Source organism: Gastrolobium bilobum, unplaced genomic scaffold (assembly GCF_033153095.1).
Source record: "Gastrolobium bilobum isolate Gb01-03AN ecotype WA unplaced genomic scaffold, APGP_CSIRO_Gbil_v1 utg40732, whole genome shotgun sequence".
NCBI lineage: Eukaryota > Viridiplantae > Streptophyta > Magnoliopsida > Fabales > Fabaceae > Gastrolobium > Gastrolobium bilobum.
The window spans coordinates 125,956-137,103 of NW_026895402.1; the positions used below are offsets into that span (position 1 = coordinate 125,956).

The 11,148-nt window shown below is 36.8% G+C and overlaps 1 long non-coding RNA gene across 1 annotated transcript; it reads right to left on the reverse strand.

Annotated features, from left to right (window-relative positions):
* Positions 1-7,271: 7,271 nt before the first annotated feature.
* Positions 7,272-9,367, reverse strand: LOC133309449 (uncharacterized). Its single transcript, XR_009751334.1, has 4 exons — positions 9,105-9,367; positions 8,126-8,199; positions 7,977-8,040; positions 7,272-7,405 (listed from the first exon to the last, which is right to left on the reverse strand). It is a non-coding gene; the product is annotated as an uncharacterized LOC133309449 (long non-coding RNA).
* Between the last annotated feature and the right edge of the window lie 1,781 nt (positions 9,368-11,148).

An 11,148-nucleotide genomic window follows, 5' to 3' on the forward strand; every position in this document is an offset into this window, starting at 1 on the left:
CCACAAGGAAGACGAATGGGGGTGCTAAGGAGCAAGGTGGGTTGTACTATCTGGTGCTAGAATCTTCTGCAGAATATGCTAAGGATCACACCTTATTGACTCATCTCAGTCTACTGCTGACTCTTTGATTTGACTTCATCATAAATGCTTGGAGCATCCTCTCTTTCATTTGCTTAAGTCTTTATTTCCATCATTATTTTTTTCTAAGTCTGTTGAGTCTTTTCATTGTGATTTTGTGAGTTTGCTAAACACCATCGTGTTTCTTTTCCTTTTAGTACCATTAAAAGTGTTAAGCCTTTTGATCTTGTTCATTTTGATGTTTGGGGTCTTTCTAAAGTTCCTCATGCTTCTGGTAATAAATGGTTTATTTTTTCATTGATGATTGTACTCGTGTAACCTGGGCTTATTTAATGCATGAAAAATCTGAGGTACCACAGTTATTCTTTCGATTTTATAAAATGATTGAGACCCAATTTGGTAAAAGAATTAAAAGACTAAGGTCCGACAATGGTACCGAATATTTCAATCAGCGTCTTTTCCAATCCATCCCAGATTAGGGCATGATTCATGAACTTACTTGTGTGGACATCCCTCAACAAAATGGGGTTGCTGAGAGGAAGAATCATCATCTTCTTGAAGTTGATCGTGCCTTACTTTTTCAGAATCATGTACCCAAGTGCTACTTGGGAGATGCCATTCTTACTGCAGCTTTCTTAATCAACCGCTTGCCATCTCGAGTCTTTGACAATGTAAGTCATATTCACTTAATGACTTCATTCTTTTCCTATGTTCCCTCTATGGAGTCTTTAGCCACAAGTGCTTGGGTGTGTTGTCTTTGTCAACGTTTATAAATATCATCGCAGTAAGTTGGATCCTAGGGCTCTCAAATGTATCTTCTTTGGTTATGCACCTGATAAGAAAGGCTATAAGTGTTATCATCGTACTAGTCAGAAATTCTTTGTCTCAATGGATGTCACATTTCATGAATCTGAGTCCTTTTTACCAAGTCCTCATCTTCAGGAGGAGAGCAGTTCTTCAGTAGATTCATCACCTTCTTTCTTTGAGTCTGGACCTTCCATGTCTTCTCCTACACCTCTTCCTCTTATTTCTGATTCTTCTGTGTCTGACCCATCCAATACACCAAAAATACAGAGGATTGCGCCACCTAAGTTGGTATATCACAAGAGAAAGCAGCCCACACTGCTTCACCAGCAACCTCAATTGTCTGAACCACTGATAAGTCCTTTTTTTTATACAACCACTGGTAAGTCCTAAATCTCTTGTTTCTGACCCTAATATTATTACTTCTACTGTTTATGAACCTAATATTGTTGCCTCTAATGATTTTTCTGTTGCTTCCGATAGCTTATCCAGTACCCCTGATAACTTTTCTATTGCCCTAAGAAAAAGAAAAAGATCTTGTATTCAAAAATCTTGTCCTTTATGTTCAAAAAAAAAAATAAAATCTTGTCCTTCTTGTCCATCTTGTACCCAACGCTCTATCCATCATTTTGTCTCTTCTACTAACCTTTATGTGCAACACAAAAACTTTATTTCAGCACTAGATTCTTGTTGATGAGTCTCCAATTTATTATGTATTAAACGTTAATATGAGCATGAAACTGATTTAAAAGTAATTAAAAGTTATGAGAATTATAATTAAAGTGTTATTTTATTCTCAGAAATATTCTAATACAAATTCTTATATTTTGCAGTAATTTTCAGCTCTATAAAAAGATATATTGGAGAGCTCAAATGGATTTGTCTTTCAAATCCAAAATCTTGTTGCGACTTCGGCAAGTGTACCGGTCGTAAAAGTAATAAAAGTATACTGAGTACGAGATCGTTCCCACGAGCATTGGTTTTCAAGCACTAACAACGATTTAGTTGGACAACCAAGATTGAGATGAAGAGAATTGAAATTAAAAATAATCAATAGCATTTAATTTCAGAATTAAAAGCAAGAAAGTAAAAAGATGAAAGTTTGAAAATCAAGAAAGAGCGTAGTTAACGTTTCAATTTTTCCCAATTTCCTCTTTATGCTATGAATTAAATAGTCAAGAATATGCTCTTAATATAATGTCAATCAATTATTTCTAAATTAATTAGGGCTCAATTCCTTATTATCCTAAATCTATGTGATCTTAGAAGAATCCTAGTTCCCCGGTTATTTCCCAAGAAAACATGCATTAAGATCAAGAATTCAAAGATTGCACAATTGTCCTATGTCTATCACTAGATCACAAGGATTATGATGAATTTATTAAATCAGGGTTCATGCACCAACATCTCTATTGTCATACAATTTCCCTAAATATATCTATAAGGAGCAAACTCATAGAAAGCATTAAAAACAGATAAATTCATTCAAATATAGAAAGACAAGAATGCAGAGACAATTTAATTCATAGCACACAAGATTCAATTGGGTTCCATATACCCCTAACTACATAAAAACTTAGCCTAGCATATTGAATTCAAAAACAATTGGAAAGAAAATAATTCCCCAAGACTCCATTGATGCGATGTTGTCTTGACTCTTTAGTGCTCATATGCTCCACAACATGATTCCTCCTCTTGATTCTTCAAACTGCTCTTCTCAATTGTTCAAAAGCTCTTTCTCTTGATTGTGACAGCCCTCCTTTTATAGAAGAAATCATATATTTTTATTTTCTTGTGTTATCTTGCATTAAATCTTAAGCTATATCTTTTAATTCCTCATAATATCTTCAATGGAATCTTTACTATAATCTCCAATCACATCTTTAAAATATTCTCTTTTATATTTAAAGGAAACAATTTCCTTAAGAATATTCAAGAGAATCTTCTATAAGATCTTCAATCAATTATATGATTTAGAAAAACAAATCCACTTGAGCTCTCCAATATATCTTTTTATAGAGCTGAAAATTACTGCAAAATATAAGAATTTGTATTAGAATATTTTTGAGAATAAAATAACACTTTAATTATGATTCTCATAACTTTTAATTACTTTTAATCAATTTCATGCTCATATTAACGTTTAATACACAATAAATTGGAGACTCATCAATTCTATCTCAATCCCAAAATCAGTACATGAAGCATTAAAAGATGAGAATTGGCCTCAATCCATGCAAGATGAGATGAATGCCTTGGAGAAAAATAAAACATGGAAGGTTTTGATACACCTGATGAAAAGAATATAGTAGGGTACAGATGGGTTTATGCCTTGAAATATAATTCTGATTGCACTCTTGAGAAATATAAGGCTCGGTTAGTTGCCAAGGATTACACTCAGACATATGACATTGATTATTAAAAAATTGTTGCCCTAATTGCAAAGATGAATATTGTGAGAGCTTTGTTGTCCCTTGCTGCCCATTACAACTGGGATGTGAATCAATTTGATGTGAAGAATGCTTTCCTTAGGGGTGAGTTAAAAGAAGAAGTCTACATGGAAATCTCACCTGGCTTTGACTTTATGGATGGAGTAAATAAAGTTTGCAGGTTAAAACAAGCCTTGTATGGATTGAAACAGTCTCCTCGTGCCTGGTTTGGAAGATTTACTAAGGTTATAATGGCCTTAGGATATAAATAGAGTCAAGGAGATCACACATTGTTCTTCAAGCACTCTTAAAATGGGAAGCTAATTGTGCTTCTTGTATATGTTGATGATATTACTATAACAGGCGATGATATGCGGAGGAACATTTTCTACAAGCACAGCTAGCCTCTGAGTTTGAAATTAAAGATCATGGGAGATTGAAATATTTCCTAAGGATAGAGGTAGCTCATTGAAAGGAAGGAAATTTTATCAGCCAGAGGAAATATATCATTGATCTTCTTAAAGAAGCGGAAAATCTTAGGTGAAAACCCTCTAGTACTCCTATTGAGCAGAATCACAAGATGAGTTATGAAGAGGAGAATCCTCCAGTTGATAAAGGACAATATCAGTGGTTAGTTGGGAAACTGATATATTTGGCTCATACCAGACCAGACCTTGCTTATGCTGTCAGTATTGTAAGTCACTTCAGGCGTAATCCAAAAGAAAAACACATGCAGACTATAAGAACCCGCACCGTTAATTAAGGAATTTAATTAATTAACTATGCAAAAATAGGAAATGATTCCATAATTGACCATAATAATTATTATAAGGCTTATATAATTATAGTAAGTGATTAAGAATGCTGAAAGTCGCTTTTCGGAGGAAAAATGCAGATACCGGTTCTGCTAGTCGGTATAAGTGCGTACCGAAAAAGTATCCCAGAAAATTATGAAAAGTGCATGATAATTACTAGAATATTATATAGGACTTGTAAAACGAGTTTCAAGTTAATATAATGAGAACTGCTGCCAGAAACTGATACTGGCTATGAAAAGCGCGTACCGGAAAGGTACTCGGAAAAATATAATAAAAATATGATTATTCTTGGAAAAATTAATAGATTCAGATTCCAAAGTTTGGGATTAAAATGCTAAGCGTAGCTATTATTGTTAATATTGTGTTGTATTTTAAGTGGACCTATAAATGCTTAATGGCACTAAACCCTAGGCCATATTGGAGGCTGCCTACCTGAGTCTTTTGTTGACTTCCCTTCAGCCTTCTCTTCTCCCCTTGAAGTCTTGGCCTTTGCTCATGAAAAGGGACCAAGAAGTCACCTTTGTTGAGAGTTTTCTTCCTAGAATTGTAAACACTAAGCTTGTAGACAGTGTGAGGGAGTTGTGAAGCATTTTTGAGTTGATGCTTGCTGTGTATTGGGCGTTTTTGGGGCTGTTCTTGCTGAGTTTGTGTGAGTGGAGCTTGTTCTTGGTTTCTTGAGCTTCAAGAAGCTACCTTTTAACTTAAAGGATCAAGCTTGGTAGTCCTATTTGTGTCTTGCTCAAGTCAGAACCTTGCTGCTGTGTAGAGTGTCCCTTGTGTGCCTCATTTTCGGAGTTTTGGTGCCTTGGAGGTATACCATGAACACTCTTTGACATTTTTAGGTTTAAAGCTTGTTTAATCAACTAAAAAGAGGAACTTTAACCATTTGACTAAAGGAATGTGTTTCTGGGTTCATAGCATGTTGGGTTATATCGGTTTAGGGAGTCATTGGACTCCCAATCGCTTTTGGACCTTTAAATTTGGGATTATGCAGAAGTTGGCTCAAATTTCTGCATTTTGTTAAAGAAGTATTCGAATACTTTTCGTGTAGTATTCGAATACTTGTTCATGGTAATCGAATACTCCTTGCGGGAGTATTGGGATACTTTTCTGGGAAGAGAAGTATTCAGATACCTTTGAAGAAATATTCGAATACTGGAAAGTATTCGAATACAGTAAGGTTTGGTATTCGGATACTGAGGTATTCAGATACTGGGGGGGAAAGTATTCGGATACTTGCGAGTATTCAAATACTTTAATGAAAGTAATCGAATACTTTAATGAAAGTAATCGAATACTTTCTGGAGACAGGGAGTATTCGAATACTCATCGAGGAGTATTCGAATACCTCCTGCAGAAAATGCATAAAATGACTTATAATGAGATGGAAAACCTTAATCACTTAATGTAACCTTGATAGATGGTTATTGATGATTACTTACTGTATAAACAGATTGTGATTGTACTGTTTGCGGGCTTTGATCTAGTGTGGACTCTTGCCTTGGATAGTTAGCTTGCAAGGTAAGCTTTCGTGTCCTCGGTTTAGCCATGTTGTGGTTCCACCATGTCCCATGGGGGTATGGTATATGCATGCTGTGTTACATGCTTTTGATGTTTTGGAAATGCTATTGAGCTATTGTATGTTAGTGCCTTGTTGATATGCATGGAGGTGTTCCACCTATACGGTAAGCCTGAGTATGTAGAACATACAATAGGGTGAGGCTGTGGGTGAGGTGCAAGAGGTGTTCCTTGTACTACATGTAGGGAATAGACATATTCCTACATTTCTCTGGCCAGTAGATAGTGATTACACACATGCCATAGATATCTGTTGTGTAACAGCCCGTTACGTACCGGTATTGTTAACATTAATTATGATATTAAGCGCAGTTACAATCACAGCAGTTCATTTAAAAAAAACGAGAATAAATTTTTTCCGACTATTACGCGAGCATTTAAATCATAAAAAGCGTAATAATTAAAAGCTGTGACCGTAACCGTAAACTCTTGCGGAAGACTTATTTCAACTATTTTTATAACTTACATTTTTTATTATGAGTTACTAAGGAGTTCCCATAAACTCACTTAGCCTATTTCCAACTTTACATTTTACCAATTCGAACATGTTTCACTCTAAATTTTTCTGCGACCAAACCGATCGCAACCAACCCTTCTTCTCAGATTATATTTTTGTATTACTTAATTCCCTTTTTAACAAGCTATCATACGCTCAATTCGGAGCTCATTTGCTCCGGTTATCGCCGTTTGAAGTTGGATAAGCAATTAGCCCAAACAACCCCAAAAACAGCTCCAAACCACTCACATTACTCGAATTACTGCACTCAATCCGCTCAACCATTTGCTCTCAAATTTTTATCCCACAAACTAGACATCTAAAACTTCATTTTGATATATCACACGCTTAATTTGGCGGAGAAACGAAGCGGGAATTAATTTCCCAAATCCGGTCCAGAATCTGCCTCAGGTGCAGGGGCACATGGGCAGTCCGTGTTTCTCTATTTTTTTCAGGCCGAAGATCAACCCAGAATTTCCTTAAATTTTGACACAAGGTAGAGGACATCTCAACCTTCAAAATGGCGTATGGCACGTCCCTAGGGGACTTCTATGGAGGGAGATATGCTCTCCCGAAGTTCGCCTAAAATCTGCCAATTCTACAGAAAATTCGCCAGAGTTTCCTTTGTTTTTCCAATAATCCCAAATTTGTAAAAGATCATTTAAACCTCAAATGTACCTAATAAACACATGATAATACAGTAATAATCCAATGGGTGGCACACACAAGGACCAACAACGCCTTGGGGCACTTACAACCCAATCCAGTTTATAGTTATTAAACATAGAGTCCATATTAATCATTCTTAAGTAGTTGCAATCACTAACACTTTTTTCGTGCATATTTCCATCATACATATTATCATAACCTAAAATAGGCCTAAGGCCCTTCCATCATAATTAGACATGCATCAATACTATTACAATATGGCTTTACAAATTACAACTTGAAACTAAAACTTCAAATTACATTCTTCTAAAATTTCAACTTAATTTAAAAGACAACATAACCAAATACATCACTACTAGACTTAGGCAAAATGGCATGAACAAGATGCTAATGAAGCTACTAATAAATACAAATGACATGTTCATGCCCTAAGTCTAGCCTAGGCCACACGGCCAACAAAATGCAAAATATGAAGCGCTCCAGCGCTCACTCTGCGGGCCTCTTGCCCGAGGCTCCTGCTCCACTGCTACCTCCTGAAATAAATGCCCCGAAACGGGGTGAGATATACGAATATATCTCAGTAACCAAGAGGTTCTGGAGAAAACTCCACCCAATGGTTCACTTCGATGCATATCAATAGAATACAACAACCACTTTGAAAACGGGGTATAGCAAGGGATTTAGAGAATGGGGAATATAAAGAAAACAAAATACGACGATACGGGATGGTAACCCCAATTCCACGTACGCCCTCGGCATATATAAGCCTATGGGTATCATCCAAGGTGTGTTCACAGAAACCACAACCATGATGCCCAAACCAACCAAAACGCCAAAGACATTCCTAGTGTGCTCCTACCCGGATCACACACCATGACCGCAGTCAACTGGAACTCCCTCCTGGAGACCTATCCAGCGGAAGTCCGAAAATGCCCGAAGGCTAATAAAACTGTCTACTGGCCAGAGACTCGGTACCGCAGTACCCATAGCAATAATGCATGCATGCTCATGTGTTCTATACTATTCATACACACTTCCTACCGTTGCCATCAACTGGCAAGGTGGAACAGAAAAGGGGAACAAGCCCCAGTACCAAGAGGTTACCTTAATTCGTGTTTCCACAAGCTCCGTAGCAGCTTATCCCTCAACTCGGTACACAGCGGAATGCCTACACAGAGGACATTCCCAATCACTCTCAGTTCAACCCATACATGTTAATTTATAATTACACATGCAATGAACCAATTTCTTACCTCAATCCACTTGGTCCCGGACCAAGGGCAATTCACTGATTCAAGATTCGGGATTCAGGTCGATGTACGGCAACCTATACAATAACGTACATCCATCAGTACTCGTCAAATAGTATCAAAACGCAAAAACACAAAAATCCTCCCCATCTTCCCTTGATGGTTCGGCCATTGTAGTGTAAATGTGAGATTTATTTTTCTAAATTTTCTTTCTCATTTTGTTACGTCTCATTAGGTTGTCAATAAGCCAATTCAAGTGCCGGTTCGTCATTTTCGCGTCGGATTACATCAGAAAGCGAAAACCGCAAAATCCCCCCTTTTTCCCTTGGAGGTTCGGCCATATAGGTGTTAATTGGGGATTTATTTTTCTAAATTTTCTTTCTCATTATAGTACCCATCCTTGGGTTGCCATAAGGCCATTTCAACTGTCGTTTCGCCGTTTTATGTCTTTTAAGCATCGTTTCGCTAAATATTTCGCTCTAGGTTCATTTATGCCAACTAAACCACTTATTATTTTTCCATTGATTCTAACACTTGCCAATCACAACACAACCCATCTAAGCACTATATAACTACACAAATCATCATCCAAATCATTTTTCATCATCAATTCACTCATTTTTCCTCAAAGGTTCGAATCTTGCCCTATGACATTCCAAAGAATTTCCATTCAATTTAATCACTCCAACCTTCACACAACCTATCATATCATCATACCATCATGCCACAATTCATCAAACAAGTCTCAACACCAAAATTCACAAGTCCAAAATCATGATCATCAAATTTTTCTAAGTTAAATTCATCAATTTTCACCAATAAATTTCATCGCATTTCTAGCTTTAATACATCATTCTAACACATTATCATCTAATACACATTTTCAAATTGAGCTCTCTAACGTCACTATTCATCATATCAAAGTTTAGGTTTTCAAAATCAAATCATCACCATCAACCATTTAAAATGCAAGAACACTCACCCAAATGGAAGGTACAAGGCTCCTCCTAACTATACTCCACCATTGGAGCACTTGGAAGCTCCAAGAACACAAAATTCCTCACCAAAACCGCAGCTGTAAATGGCCAAGATCTCCTCACACACGCGATTTCAAGGCTCAAGAGTGGTACCAATGTGTTTAGGAGGTGTTTTCCAACAAGTTTCAAGACAAAAATCGTTGGATTCGGTGGAGATTTGACCAAGTTATGGAAGAAAGAAAGCTTGAGCAATTCTTGGCCATGGAGGGGCTGCTGCACGCGGGAGAGAAGAGAGGGAGGAGAGAGAAAGTGTGAAAAAAAGGTGAGTTTGACTCACTTAAGTCACAGGCGGGTCCCACACGCGTTTTAACTTTAATCAATCACCTAATTTCAACCACAAATTCATGACCTACATATTTTTCTTGTTCATGTCATATTTTTGTTTCCCAAAAATACTGATAAAATTTTCACGCTTATCGGTACAATTATACCGCAGTATTTTTACACCGGAAAATCACTATTCATCAATTTTTCCCAAAATGACTCAATTCCATCAAATTTCATCAAAATCATATTTCCTAACTCAAAAAAACATTTACAACTCATATTTGAAACCTAGAGCTCAAAACTCAATCGGCACGTTTTACGGTGCAATCGTACCGCGGTATTTTTACCCGCGAAAAACACTATTCACTGATTTTTCTGAAACTTGCCTGTCCACTCAATTTTTCGTTCTGAACCCATTTCCAGGGTTATTTTTACCATCTGAGACCTTCTACTCAATTTTTATCTTCCTAGGGTTGCGTGTTGGCTAATTACCGTTTTGCCCTTTCTTTGTATTTTGGCCTAATCTTTTGGATTTTCACTAATCCATCACTTGATTGCTCACTTAATATTTTAATTACTTGATTTAAAATTGTGAGGTGTACACCACATAGTTTTGGAACTGATAATGATATTACTGCTTTTAGAACTTATATTGCACATGTAAGTGAGCTTGGGGTGGAAGATCCTTGAGGACCCCTTGTCTTACTGAGATTTCTTGTTTAGAGATCTCACCCCACATTTGGGGAATGCTTATTTCAGGGTGAGGTAATGTTGAGACCTCAGGCGGCAGGAGGCCGGAGCTGAGTTAGATTTGCTGTTATTTATGCTGACATGTTGGATGCTGGATTTGCATGCTACTTATATGCTTATAGCTTCAGTTTATGTTATGGAGTTTTATGTTGAGACTTGTTGTTTACGCTGTTTATTTGGTGAGCATGGGAATTGTCCATGACACATAGTATTGTTTATGTCTTGTTTTATTTGGAGTTGTAATAATGTATCAGGATACGGTCCGAACTACGAGTTGTAGATCCGTGATTTTAGATACACACTTATTTATATATTGAGGTATTTCAGTAGATGTCTTATTGCAATTTATATACAGGCGATATTTTATGAAAATGATTAAGTAATCAAGATGGTAATTGATAATGACGTCATAATTGAAAAGAAAAAGAATATTCCGCATTCTTAATTAAGCACCGCTTAATACGATGTAATGATAACACTACCGGATATATACGGGGTGTTACACAGACAGTGGAGAGAATTCTTCAGTATCTTAAAGCCACTCCTAGTAAAGGACTGTTGTTTAGGCGTGATGGCAATCTCTCTTTAGAAGTTTATATGGTGCTAATTTCGCTGGATCTGTGACTGATTGTCGATCTACAAATGTTTATTGTATGTTTCTTTATGGTAACCTAGTGACATGGAGGAGTAAGAAGCAGGACGTGATTGCCAGATCGAGTGCAGAGGCTGAATTTTGAGCTATGGCTCAAGGGATTTGTGAATTATTGTGGTTGAAAATTATACTTGGTGATCTTAAAATAAGATCTGAAGGACCTATAAAGCTATTTTGTGATAATAACTCCGCTATTCGTATAGCTCATAATTCAATTCAACATGATCGGACTAAGCACATTGAGGTCGACCTCCATTTCATCAAATAGAAGCTTGATAGCGGGTTGATCACCACTCCATACATCCTTTCTCGATGTCAAT